This window comes from Felis catus, chromosome F1 (genome assembly GCF_018350175.1).
Source record: "Felis catus isolate Fca126 chromosome F1, F.catus_Fca126_mat1.0, whole genome shotgun sequence".
Classification (NCBI taxonomy): domain Eukaryota; kingdom Metazoa; phylum Chordata; class Mammalia; order Carnivora; family Felidae; genus Felis; species Felis catus.
In genome coordinates this window covers 5,732,787-5,744,715 of record NC_058384.1, presented here as the reverse complement: position 1 = coordinate 5,744,715, position 11,929 = coordinate 5,732,787, and the positions used below count along the sequence as shown (strand labels likewise).

General features: G+C 41.4%; 1 long non-coding RNA gene across 1 annotated transcript; it reads left to right on the top strand.

Annotated features, from left to right (window-relative positions):
* The first annotated feature begins 3,741 nt into the window (after positions 1 to 3,741).
* LOC123382693 lies at positions 3,742 to 10,341 on the top strand. Its single transcript, XR_006591406.1, has 3 exons — positions 3,742 to 4,222; positions 5,030 to 5,128; positions 10,242 to 10,341. It is a non-coding gene; the product is annotated as an uncharacterized LOC123382693 (long non-coding RNA).
* The last annotated feature ends 1,588 nt before the right edge of the window (positions 10,342 to 11,929 follow it).

Genomic DNA, 11,929 nt, shown 5'->3' with positions numbered 1-11,929 from the left:
AGAGGTCTGATCCCACCATTGAAGCAAAGTGCTTAAGAGTAGGGGTTCAGAAATAACGAATGAAAGGTCAAGAATTTGATTTCCCCACGTGGTGTTTCTCAAAAGTGTAGTGCTGTTTGGATTTTGGCAAAACAAACCTTTGTCACGTGGAACTGTCCTGTGCGTCCCAGAAAATTAACGTTCTTGCTCCTCTCTCCTCCCTGCACCTGACTCCCATTAAATGCCAATGGCCCCATCACTGGAAAATGCTCTGCACGTATCCAAATTCTTCCCAGGATGTGGTTCCTGACCCTCCAACACAGGATCATTGAGCACCCCTCTGGGGAAGAAGAAAATGTGGATTCAGTGGAAGGGTTACCCACGAGCGGCCAAGAGATACTATTGTGGCAGAAAATCCAAAGGCAAAAAAGGTTCTCAAAAGGAAGGTAATTGTTGGTGTCAAATGTAACCAAAAAGTCAACAAATAAGGACCCTCTAAGAAACAAGACAATTGGGGAGGTGTCTCTCATTACACCTTTAGTTATTCCAGAACAGTTAGGTGTTGTCCTGTGCGGTAGGTGATTGGACAGCTGTATTTTTTCAAGCAGGGCCCCAATTTTTATGTTTTATCATTATTATCATGTTCATACAGTTATGTGGTCTGAGAACCTGGTTCTCTTAAAAATGCCTTGTATCTAATAGATGAATTATTTGTATATATGTTTGTATATATACATGTAATATGAACTGATTCATAGGAAGAATGTGGTTTTTGTAATCAAAACCCTGTCTTCATTGCCGCTACATATCCATTAAAGCCATCTGGAGCTATCTGTAGGATGACAATATGCAAATATCAGGAGACTTAGCTAAAATTTTCCTTTTACTTCTTTCTAAATGTAAAGAATATTTTTGTGGGTGTGTGTGGAAATAAAAGGGCATACCATCACTTTAAAATGAACTTGCCCAACTATAAATGGTAACTTTCATAATTAAATGTAGTCAAGAAACTGATAATGGCCTTTTCCTTATTAGTTGGATACCTTCAAAGATGTATGGCCTGCATTTCTTTGTATATACGGTTTGCCTTTGAACTTGCATAAAGGCTTTGTTATGACTTCATCTTCTGGAATATTCTGTCTTGGGAGTAAAACAGAGAAGACAATTTTCATGTATTATTTTTCATTCTCTTTCGTACACTCTTGCACTTGGACATCAACTGGGCATATGGTCTTCAGAATGGTCATGGCTGTCCATTCCCACAGAGTTCTGTTGCTTGTCCTGAATCAAATCACATACAATTTTGTGAATTCCAACTCAGCGTTCTATCAAGGTCTTCTCTAAATTGTTGGTTTTGGAGTGCTCTGTTATTCCTGGAGCTCCAGCCACTGTATTCTCCCCAGATGAGAAAAGGAACTGTGGAGGAATATTCCTAAACATATAAACACTACCTTTAAAAGTTCTTAATTTCTCTTTCCCAATCTCATATTGTCAACAGAGGTCTTTTTTCCTTCTCATCGTGTTCAAAATGATCTGCCCTTTTATGAATGCCTTGAGACTATCACACAAAGCTAACGGTGAGGGAGCAGATGCCTCATTCAATTCCAAATAGAAGGAAATCTGTTGTCTCAAATAATCCCTAAATTCAGACACTTTCAGACAGCTATTATCAAGAGACCACATTCTAAGAGCAGATGTGTTATTAAGGCTGAGAAATGTTATGAGGACTTCGTGATCTGACAAATGATTTCAATCTATCCAACATTCCAACATTTCATCTTTTAATAAATTAGAGATTAAAATATCCATTTTAGGGAGACAAGTTGTGTAAGGTGGTTGGGTACTGGAGGTGTAACAGACTTCATTTCCATGCAAAACCTGCCCTAAATTATGCCTACAGGTCCCTTTTATATACAAAATCTGTTCATTTGACTAAAGCAATTATGAAGTATTTTAATCTCTGTATTCAATCTTCTGGCTCCTTCCTACATATATGAAACATAGCTTCTGCCTTTCAGTGAGGAATGAAAAACAAACGCACCCAGCCTTCAGTTATTCCACCTAAATGTGCTCAATCATTTCTTTATACCATTAAGTTTACCTTTACGTGATTGCACTATTGAGCCTTTTCAGGGAGGCAATTACTGAAAATTCTGCTGAGGGCTAATACTCTCCCTTTCTTGTCTGCTACTAAAACTCTATTTTTTTTTTAAGTGCAATAGCGTTCTTACACTCCTTGAATAATAGAGTCTTCTTTTGGGTTCAAGTGAATGTTTTCAGCAGCCCTATTCAGAATCACAAAGTGTACCATCCATAACAAAGTATACATTCCTCAGCACTTGCAAACTGCTTATTATCTAGGGGTTGTGCTTTGATCTTCTGAAAATACCTGCAGTGCCAGGAGATTTTTACGTAATCCTATCATTGTCAAATATAATAAAACTTAGATCCAGGTGAACACCAATTACCGTAAATAACCCGAAAAGCAGTGAAGGCCTCCAGACTCTCTTCAGCAGAGATGTCCCCAACTGGACCTGTATGAAAATTTATATTCCACCTGGTCTTATAGAAAGTGGACAATAAAATGATCTTGACTGGTTTTCTTTAATCATCTGGAATTGCTCTCCCGACTCAACATTTGAAGATGTTTCCTTGGTATGAAATTTGGGAGGGGAGGTAAATCATCTCCTAATATTCTACTTATGACAGGTGATACTTTTATCTCAGACCCTAAGGATCAGAATTTGACAATAAGATTCGGAAAACAAATGACACTTACTTTGTAATTTTTAAAATATGTTCAATTGTCAAAATCCCAACTATGGAAAATGTTGCACAACATCAAGCATGGATTCCCTGACCGGGTGGAGGGGCACCTCTGTCTTAGCAGTGCTGCAATGCACAGTGGGGCCAGCCCTTGGCCTCAGTGTGCCTTCTACAGCCAGGGGCACAGAATGACCCGCCTGTGGGTCTCCCCCTCCCCACCCCCCACCCTCCCCACCAATATCCCACTGACCTCTACCCTTAACAAGTTTAAGCTTTCTGGGTACCATCATCCCAAACTTATTCACTCATTCATTCATTCACCATTTTTTAGCTCCTAAACAAAAGTGTTTGGAAAGCCTTTGGAAACTAGACATTTAAAGAAACTTTCTTTGGACCACCAAAATGGTATGATTGTGACCCCACTGCAGTAAAATATTTAAGACTATAGGACTCACACAAGAAATTGAAAGAACACTCAAATCCATGGCAACTTTGGCATTTGCAAGCTTTGTGATTTAGGGCATGTGGCTAAAGACTCCTAATCTGTCTAAAATGGTGGTGACTAAGTATGCAGCACGTGTTGGGCACTTTGGGGAATACAAGATAAATGAGATACACATTCTGGCCTTACTGAACCTCCAGTAGCTTTGAGAGCAGAGGTGCTCGAGATTGTGACACACAGACAAAAACAGAGGTGTTGCGGGTGAGAGAGGCAGAGGCTCCTAGGCAATTCACGCAGGCCATTGACTCTTTGCAAGTGTGGATGTCGGGACAGAAATACACTTGGTTTGGGTCTAAGGAGTGGGCAGGATTTGGATGCACAGAAAGAGGTAGGATTTTACCCCAGGCAGAGGAAGCATGAGAGAAAGCACTCAGAGGTGGAATGAAGCTCAAGTATCAGGCTCCAGGTAAGAGAACGTGCTTTGTGGTGCTTGCTTTTTTGCTTATTTATTTGCGGTGAAGAATACTCTTGACCTAGTGTGTAGGCGTGGAGGAATTTGTCCAAGAAAAGATTTTAAAGGCGTGTTGAGGGAGTGGTAGGCAAACAATGGCAGAGAGTCCTGGATCAGGTGAGGGGCATGGGGCCAAGGGGAGGGATGGGCATTGTGCAGAGAGAAGGTAAGGCCAAGCCAAGCTTGAATGTATGCAGAGGCTCAGACAGCGCTCACGGGGTCTGGGGAGCCCATCCCTAATGGCATCTGTGTTCTCTATGACAGGTTGGCATCTGTTGAGTCAAAGGAGCCAGGGCATGGAGACTGAGAACGTTGATGAAGATTTAGAAGCTCTTGTTGCTGAGCAGTCTTGAGGGCCCGGTTGAAATTGGGCATCATGCACCTGCAGTGGAGCCAGACAGGATGGTGATCTCTTCTAAAAGTCTGAGCAGGGGAAGATCCAAGAAAAGGAGGCAGACAGAGGAAGCACAAGGGGGCCAAGTCATGCAGCAAGCAGAAGGAGATGAGATCAGTGGCGAAACACGGTAAGTAAAAAGGTGGAGTCAGCGCTGGGTTGGAAGGGGGTCTTGGAGCAGTGGATGAATCTTCTTTTCTTTGAGTAGGAAGGGGAGAGGATTTTCAGAAAATTTTCTGTTCCTGAAGATTAATGCATTGAGAATTTCATTGTGCCAGGGCCAATGATAAAACTGACAAATAAATAAGTTTTCACAGATATATTTTAATGGCATCAAAAAATAATGAGAAGGAAGTATGCAAAAAAAAAAAAGCTCTGTGGTTCTTTATGAGAACCTATTCTTTTTTTTTTTAATGTTTGTTTATTTTTGGGAGAGAGAGAGAGGGGGGCAGAAAAAGAGGAGGAGACACAGAATCCAAAGCAGGCTCCAGGCTCTGAGCTGCCAGCACAGAGCCTGACGTGGGGCTTGAACTCATGAACTGCGGGATTATGACCTGAGCCGAAGTCGGATGCTTCACCGACTGAGCCACCCAGGCCCAATGTAGAGAACTTGGAAAATAATCTGACTCAAGGAAGGCAGATGGATTTAAACTGATAAACTATCTCCGCCTGCTTGTTGGTGGCTGCTTGGGGTGTCATGCTGAAGGATGTGTGTGAGGACCTAGGTGAAACAGCAAAACAGCAGTGAGGGCCCAGAGGAAGGGAGTGGTGGGTGCTTGGCAGTGCCTGTCATTCATAAAGTATAGGCAGAATATCGAAGCTTTGTATTTGCTCAGGTAGGTCACCAAAATAGTATCAAAATCTTGTGCAGATGACTTAATTTGTTATTATCAGTTCACCTTAGCAATCCAACATAAATTTACCTATATCTTTCTAGATCGCAAGCATTTTTTTATTTGTAGTGCCCTTTGAGCTCTTACACAGAAGATGACACATAAGTACAAATTGGAATAACGTGAGCAATATATTTTGTTGGGTAAGTGTTTATGTTTTGTCTGAACTAAATTACTGAAGGGAGAACTGTTTGCTTTAAGTGAACTATGTCCATGGAAACATGATTCTAATATCTTTCAACTCCTGGAAGCTTTAGAGACATTTGCACTTTAGTGGGCTGAAAACAATAAAGAGAAATGTAATGGTTATTCTTTATTATCAGGGAAGAGAAGAGATTAATGTTTACTGAGAGCTGTTTTAGGATCTTTCTGTGTGTTCTCATTTAGGTGACCCTGCAAGTGGGGGACTGTGTGAGGCTGAGGGAGGTAGGAATTTGCTCCAGGGCAAACAGCTCCCAGGTAGCAATGGTAGAGCACAAGTTTATGTTCTTTCCATCACCAGGAAAGAAGGGGGTGTGTGTGTGTTCCACCTTTGCACATGGATAACTTACCTGAACTAAAAGAAAATGCTACCACACTACCAATTTTGCACATAATACAAGGTAGAAATTATGGTCACTAGAATGCTGGAATCATACCTGTTAAAAAATTGCTTTCATTTTTTTTTATCAGCAGGAAGAGAGGTTTTAAAAATGAGTCCATCTGGTTTTGCTTTAAAAAATGGATCAGTAAGGAAGGCAAAATTGTACAAGTGGATATTATCAATCGGTACTTCCACATGTGTGCTAGACTTAAGTGATCCTTTGATAACACTCCTCAGATCCTGTTTGGTTCCTTTTCTCTTGTGCTATTAGAGCCCACACTGGGTTTATGCTTTCTCTCATAACCTTTTAGTTAAGATGTGATGCCAGTCCTGGAAAGCTAAGGCCATATTAGCCAGCTGAGCACTACAGAGGTACTGATAGTCATAAACAAAAGTAAGGTTGAGTGAGGTTGGTCCTCTGAAAATCCCAAGACAATGACAGCTTGTCATCCTTCAGAGGGTTTTTCTGCGGCTCAAATATAAATAGTTTTTCTAACTAAAAAACAAATCTAACATATTAAGTGTTTCATTGAAAGCCCCAATTATGTCTAGGGTTTTGTGCTGAGTTTATTTTAAAATGTATCTTGAAAAGCCAGTGGTCCACATTTTCCCCTAGACTTACACATGATGAGAATCTGTCCCTTTATATTTAGCTGCAGGCCACCTAACAAGTTCTTAGGCGAAACACATTATTTGCTAGTACAAGAAGAATAAATACTGTATTTGGAAAGTTCCAGTGTTCTTCTTTAAAATATCGCTGTTTCCATAGCAATAACATAATGTACTAAAGAGTAGAATAGTGTTTCTTTAGAAACCACGTGTATGGATGCATGTTTCCATGAAGGGCTTTGAAGCATCTCACCTGCTTGTGGCCCCAAAACAGAACAAAGATGATGGATCACCTTATGAGATGGAACTTGGTATTTTATTGCCTGGTTATACATTAGGTTTCTGCTTTTAGTCACATGTGTAATACTTTCTTGGGCTCTGTGCTCTGAGAAGGTGGAGAATAGATTTATATTCATTCATTCATTCATTCATTCATTCTCCATATAGCCGGTAAGTATTTATCAAGCACCTATATGCCAGATATGGTTCCAGGCACTGGGGACTCGGTGACATCATGGAGCTTATAGTTCTAATGAAGAAAACAAGAAACTTCCTTTTAAGTAATAAGGCATGTCACATTGTGTGCAAATATGCCCATGAAAGTGCTCCTTGATGACATTAGTGATGTTTTAAATACTTTGCAAGCACCCAGTGTCAAAAAATAACACTAAAAAGGTAAAGAATAAGACAAAGGGGAGGGGGGGTTAGGAACAATCATAACTGATACCGCGATTCCCGGGTGGCTCTGCAGGCATCTGAGAGGATCGATCTGGGATAAGCCTCGCGTTACAGGTAGCAAAGGGTGCTTTAGGGGGTTGTATAATTAAGGTATGGCAAATACACTCAAAGATTCGGGACAGTGGTGAGTTCTGTGTGAGTGAATGCTCTTTGGGAAGATGTGGTATGTCTCTTAGGATATGACTGTGATCTTTAAAACTCAGATGAGGTCTCTTTGAATACCTACCTCCTCTGTATTTTGACTTGGGTCGGTGCCTTTGCCTTCCTGTAATCCTCCATATTTGTTTCCCGTGCTGATTGTGCCCTGATGAGCCCCACCTTTCTCTGTACCCCCACTCTGACTCCTAAAGCCGGGAGTGTGGACGCCTGGCTGGCGTGTCACTGGGAACGGCTGCTTCTCTAGTTAACTAATGGCTGTCGAGCATCTGGCAGAGGGGATGCAGGTCACGAATGTCTCCATGCTGGGTCATCACTATTCAGAGAGAGAACAGTAAAAGGAGCAGAGTGTCCCCACCCCCTCCCTGAGGCCACACATCTTTGTCTCCCACACAAGGCTCCACTTGTGCTTTCAGTAGCGAGACCTTGAAATATTTAATGTCTTAGGAAACCTGTGTCTATCTGCCATGTGCAAGGTCCTTTCGTGCCACAGCCTTGCTGATGCCCTGGTCACAAGCAAGCAGCAACCTCTTGACTCTCCCAGACTTTGAAAGGTTTGGCTATCTGTCCACGTTTGCTCCAAAAAGGTCTTGGTTTGCAGACACTTCTCAAGCCGCCATGGGAGCAGAAGGAGCTTCGTGGGCCAGATGTGGGGTCACAGAGTCAGAAATGCTCCCAGCGTGGCCACCCTTTCTTCAGAATCAGACACGTTGACTGGCCACCCCAGATGCCTTCTTAGACCCTGCTAATAAATCAGTAGGCAGCAAGGTCACAGAAAGAGTGCTGACATGTAAGCACATATTTTCAAGTAAGCCTTTCAAACTTTTGCTTTTGCCCCCAGCAGGGCCAGAAGTCCCAGAGGGAGGAAAAATCTAAACTCTATCAAGGAAGTGAATTTTTGGTTGCCAACCACCCAATTCTTTTAACCACTGTGATTCTACCCAGATGTTCTTTCTTAATGCAAAAGGCATCATTTTCTTGCCAAGAAATGGAATGATTGATCAAGCCTTCTCTAAATCATTTCATCTTATCCGTTCCCATCTGAAGGAGCAGCCATTGCATTAATATTAATATTCTTATTGTCTCCCTTGAGAGAGGAATGCCCCAGTAACCCCCCTCCCAATTACTGCCAACACCGCGGGGATATGAAGTTAGAGGAGGAAGCGACCAATGCAGGGACTGGAGTTGTTTTATTAGCAACAGCTGGTGGTAGTCCCCTGCCCCCCCCCCCTTTTTTAACGCTATGCCTGTCAGATCCAGCTTCTTAAGACTGGATGGCAAAGGGTAAGACAAGAACACGGCATATTTCAGCTTTTGCAGGCAGAAAAGGGGGATTTATGCTAACGAGGGTGCAGGCAGCATTCAGAAGCTGATGAAGAAACTTTGCAGAATTATCTGCTCTCAATATTGTGTAGGTAACATGTGAGCAATTAGACAAACATATTGAGTAACTGAAACCACCTGTAGGCTTTGAAAAAAAACCCCCACCACTTTGTCTTTCCTTCTCGTTTGTCCAAGATACTTTTATAGAAATAAAAATGTGGACTGCACATGTCTCACGTGTATCCTTAGTGTAACTTTAAGTATGTTTATGATCAAGGGTGGAGTCTGTAACACCAGGACTCACTCAAACTGTGTTGGAAACACTTGGCCATCAAAAGGGAACCTGTGCCATTTGCCCAGCAAGGAAATAAATCTTCCTTTACTCACGTTTGCCCTGATTTCTATCTGAGAAGCCCAAATGGACACTGTTTCATCTCATTTCACATTTGGAATCCCAGGTAGTCTTTGCAGGATATTACATTCACATACGGAATCTATATTTGACAGAAACTTTTGGCTGGTCAAACATATGCCCTTTGTAATTGTAGCTGTTCCATTTTCATCTACTTTTCCTAATCTGATCACAATTGAATGACTTTCACATATATACTAAATTACAGAGCATATACCACACTGTCAGAGTCATGAAACCGTTCCAGTTTTCTAAAATACCAATTATGTATCATGCAAATAAGAACACTTATGAATCTGCATATGAAACCACATTGTAAGTGTTAGTAGAAAAAGGGCATGCTTGGGTAGTGTGTGGCCTGCTCAAGTCCATAATTAATAACTATTGGGACAAAATGGTTAATATAATCTCCAAAATATGGATCCATGATACGCCTGCCTCTTGGGGAGAGGGACTAGAACAATGCCAAATGGAAGGAACTCTTGGCTGTCCTCCCTATTTCTTTCATATGTGACAAATTTAAGACATGTATTTCTTCCTTTTGGAACAAATATTTTTAAAAATAAAAATTTCGCAAGATAACAGTAACACTTATAGGAAGGACTAATGCTTGATACTGGGGTGGAATCTTAAAAACAGCAACACTAACAACCATGTGGAAGCATGGCCCCTCTCTAGAATGTGCCATTTCGTGGACTGCACATTCCCTAGTCATCTTCTTATCAGAGGGAAGTTCACTGCAAAGGAGGCAGATGTCCCTGCTGTTGGCTGCCATTGTCTGCTTATAGGATAGTTCAGTGGGTGCAGACCTAGGAAATTCATTTGCTTCTTGAAATTTATAAAACACAATCTTTCAGGATTGAACATTGGAATACTATTTTTAGACACTGTTGTGCTAATGTCCCCCCCAAGACGCCCACATCCTAATCCCCGAAACTGTGAATATGTTACCTTCCATGGCAAAAAAAGACTTTGCAGATATGACTAAATTAAGGATTTTGAGATGGGGAGATTAGTCTGGATTATCTGGGTGGCCTAATGTGACCACAGGAGTTCTCACTGTGGAGAGGAAGGCAGAAGAGTCAGAGGTAGATGTGGCTATGGAAGTAGGTCAGAGTAATGGGGTATGAGAAGGACATTACTTGCCATTGATGGCTTTGAAAATAGAGAAGGAGGGTCTCAAGTCAAGGAAACTGGAAAAGGCAAGGAAATGGACTGTCTGCTAGAGTCTCTGGAAAGGAACAGAAAACACTGTGGACATTATGATGTTAGCCCAGTAAGACCCAGGTCTGACCTCAGTGCTCCAGAACCATAAGACAACAAATTTACATTGTTTTAAAGCATGGAGTTTATGCTAACTTAACTTTATGGCAGCAATAGGAAACCAGTATACCTGGGATACATGTTTCTTTTTGCTTCTGGGGGTTCTATTTAGAATCAATGGTACTGACGGCTTCCGGAATATTATACTGGAAAACTCACCAAGACTCAAACCCAGACAGGGAAGAAAGTGAATATGGAAGAATAAGGATGTGTCCGAAATGAGTAAGTGTAACCAAACTACTTATCATTTCAATTGTGTTTTCTGAGGCGCCTCAGAGGAAGCTGTGATTTTGTTTTCAAGAAATGCAGACCTTGGGTTGGCATTGCTGACATTTGGTTTGATTTGGAATTTAGAGAGAATGGCAATATGCTTTCATGTTAATGATTAGCAAGTAGTAATGCAAAATCCGAGTTTTATTTATTTTTAATTTTTTTAATTTTTTTTATTTTTGAGAGAGACAGAGACAGAGTGAGAGTTGGGAAGGAGCAGAGAGAGAGGGAGACATAGAATCCAAAGCAGGCACCAAGCTCTGAGAGTTGTCAGCAGAGAGCCCAACGCAGGGCTGGAACTCACAGACCTCAAGATCATGACCTGAATCAAAGTCAGACGCCTAACCAACTGAGCCAACCAGGTACCCCCAAAATCTGAGTTTTAATGCCTCCACTTTTGGTTAATATATTTGCCTCACAGCAAACTAGGTAGACAACAGCCAAATTGATATCTTTAATGTTATTCAAGGGCATCTTTTAAATCTGTGGGAGAAGTCTTGATCAAACAGTTCCTTTTTGTCTCATTCTCTTTCATCAGGGAAGTTAGAGGTGGAAAAGACTCACTAGATCATAAATTAATGATCCTGTGTTAATGCAGATGTCCCCACTAATTAATAAAGAAAAATAAAATGCAAAGCTTAAACATATCTAAATACCTTTTAGTCTGGGGGAAGATTAAAAATTCTCCTCATACCTACATGAAATTTGTTTACATTTTACATAAAAAGTAGAGATCTAAACTCCTGGCCCTAACTAAGTCTTGATCTCAGCGATTCTTTTTAAACAGACTTTCTCCCAAACCAAGGGACAGGCAGAATTAGGCAATGCCAAAGCAGTCAGAGATATTCTCATGATGCTGGGTCACTAGGCACCATCCCCCAAGTAGAGCCAGATACTGAAGTTACCTAGTTGTTTCCCAATGCCCTTTGCTGGTACTCTGATTTCCTTCTTGGGGGTTCCAGGTACCCAATGCATGGGAGCTGTAGGCCTAAGAAGAAATGGGTCACCAGAATGGGAGTATGGTTTTCCAAAAATAGTACACTTAAAATGGAAGCTAATAAGAATCAACATAAATGAATCTGGGAGCTGAATGCGTTGTATGACCTAGCCCCAGAAATCACATACTATCATTTCTGTAAAATCCTATTGGTTACCTCAACACCCCTACTTCTAAGAGGGGTTACACAGGGGCATGATACTAAGGTGTGAGACTCATAAACAACCATTCTGGAGGCTGATTACCACAGAGTAGATGGTTTTCCTTCAGAGACATTAATAGGGTTTGCTCTCTTGACTTCATGTGACAGAAACACTTCCTTCAGAACTGGAAAGTTGACATAACTGTCTGCCCACATTCTCTTCTTCCAGAGCAGCGACACCCAAAATGAAAGTATGGACCTTCAATGGGAAGACTGATGTCATTAGTATGGAAAAACCATCTGCCAGATAAAATCATGTCCATGAACAATCTCCTCTATGTTCTGGGAGAGAGCCTGTCTTTCTTCTCAGTGCAAGCAAGCAAGTAGCTAC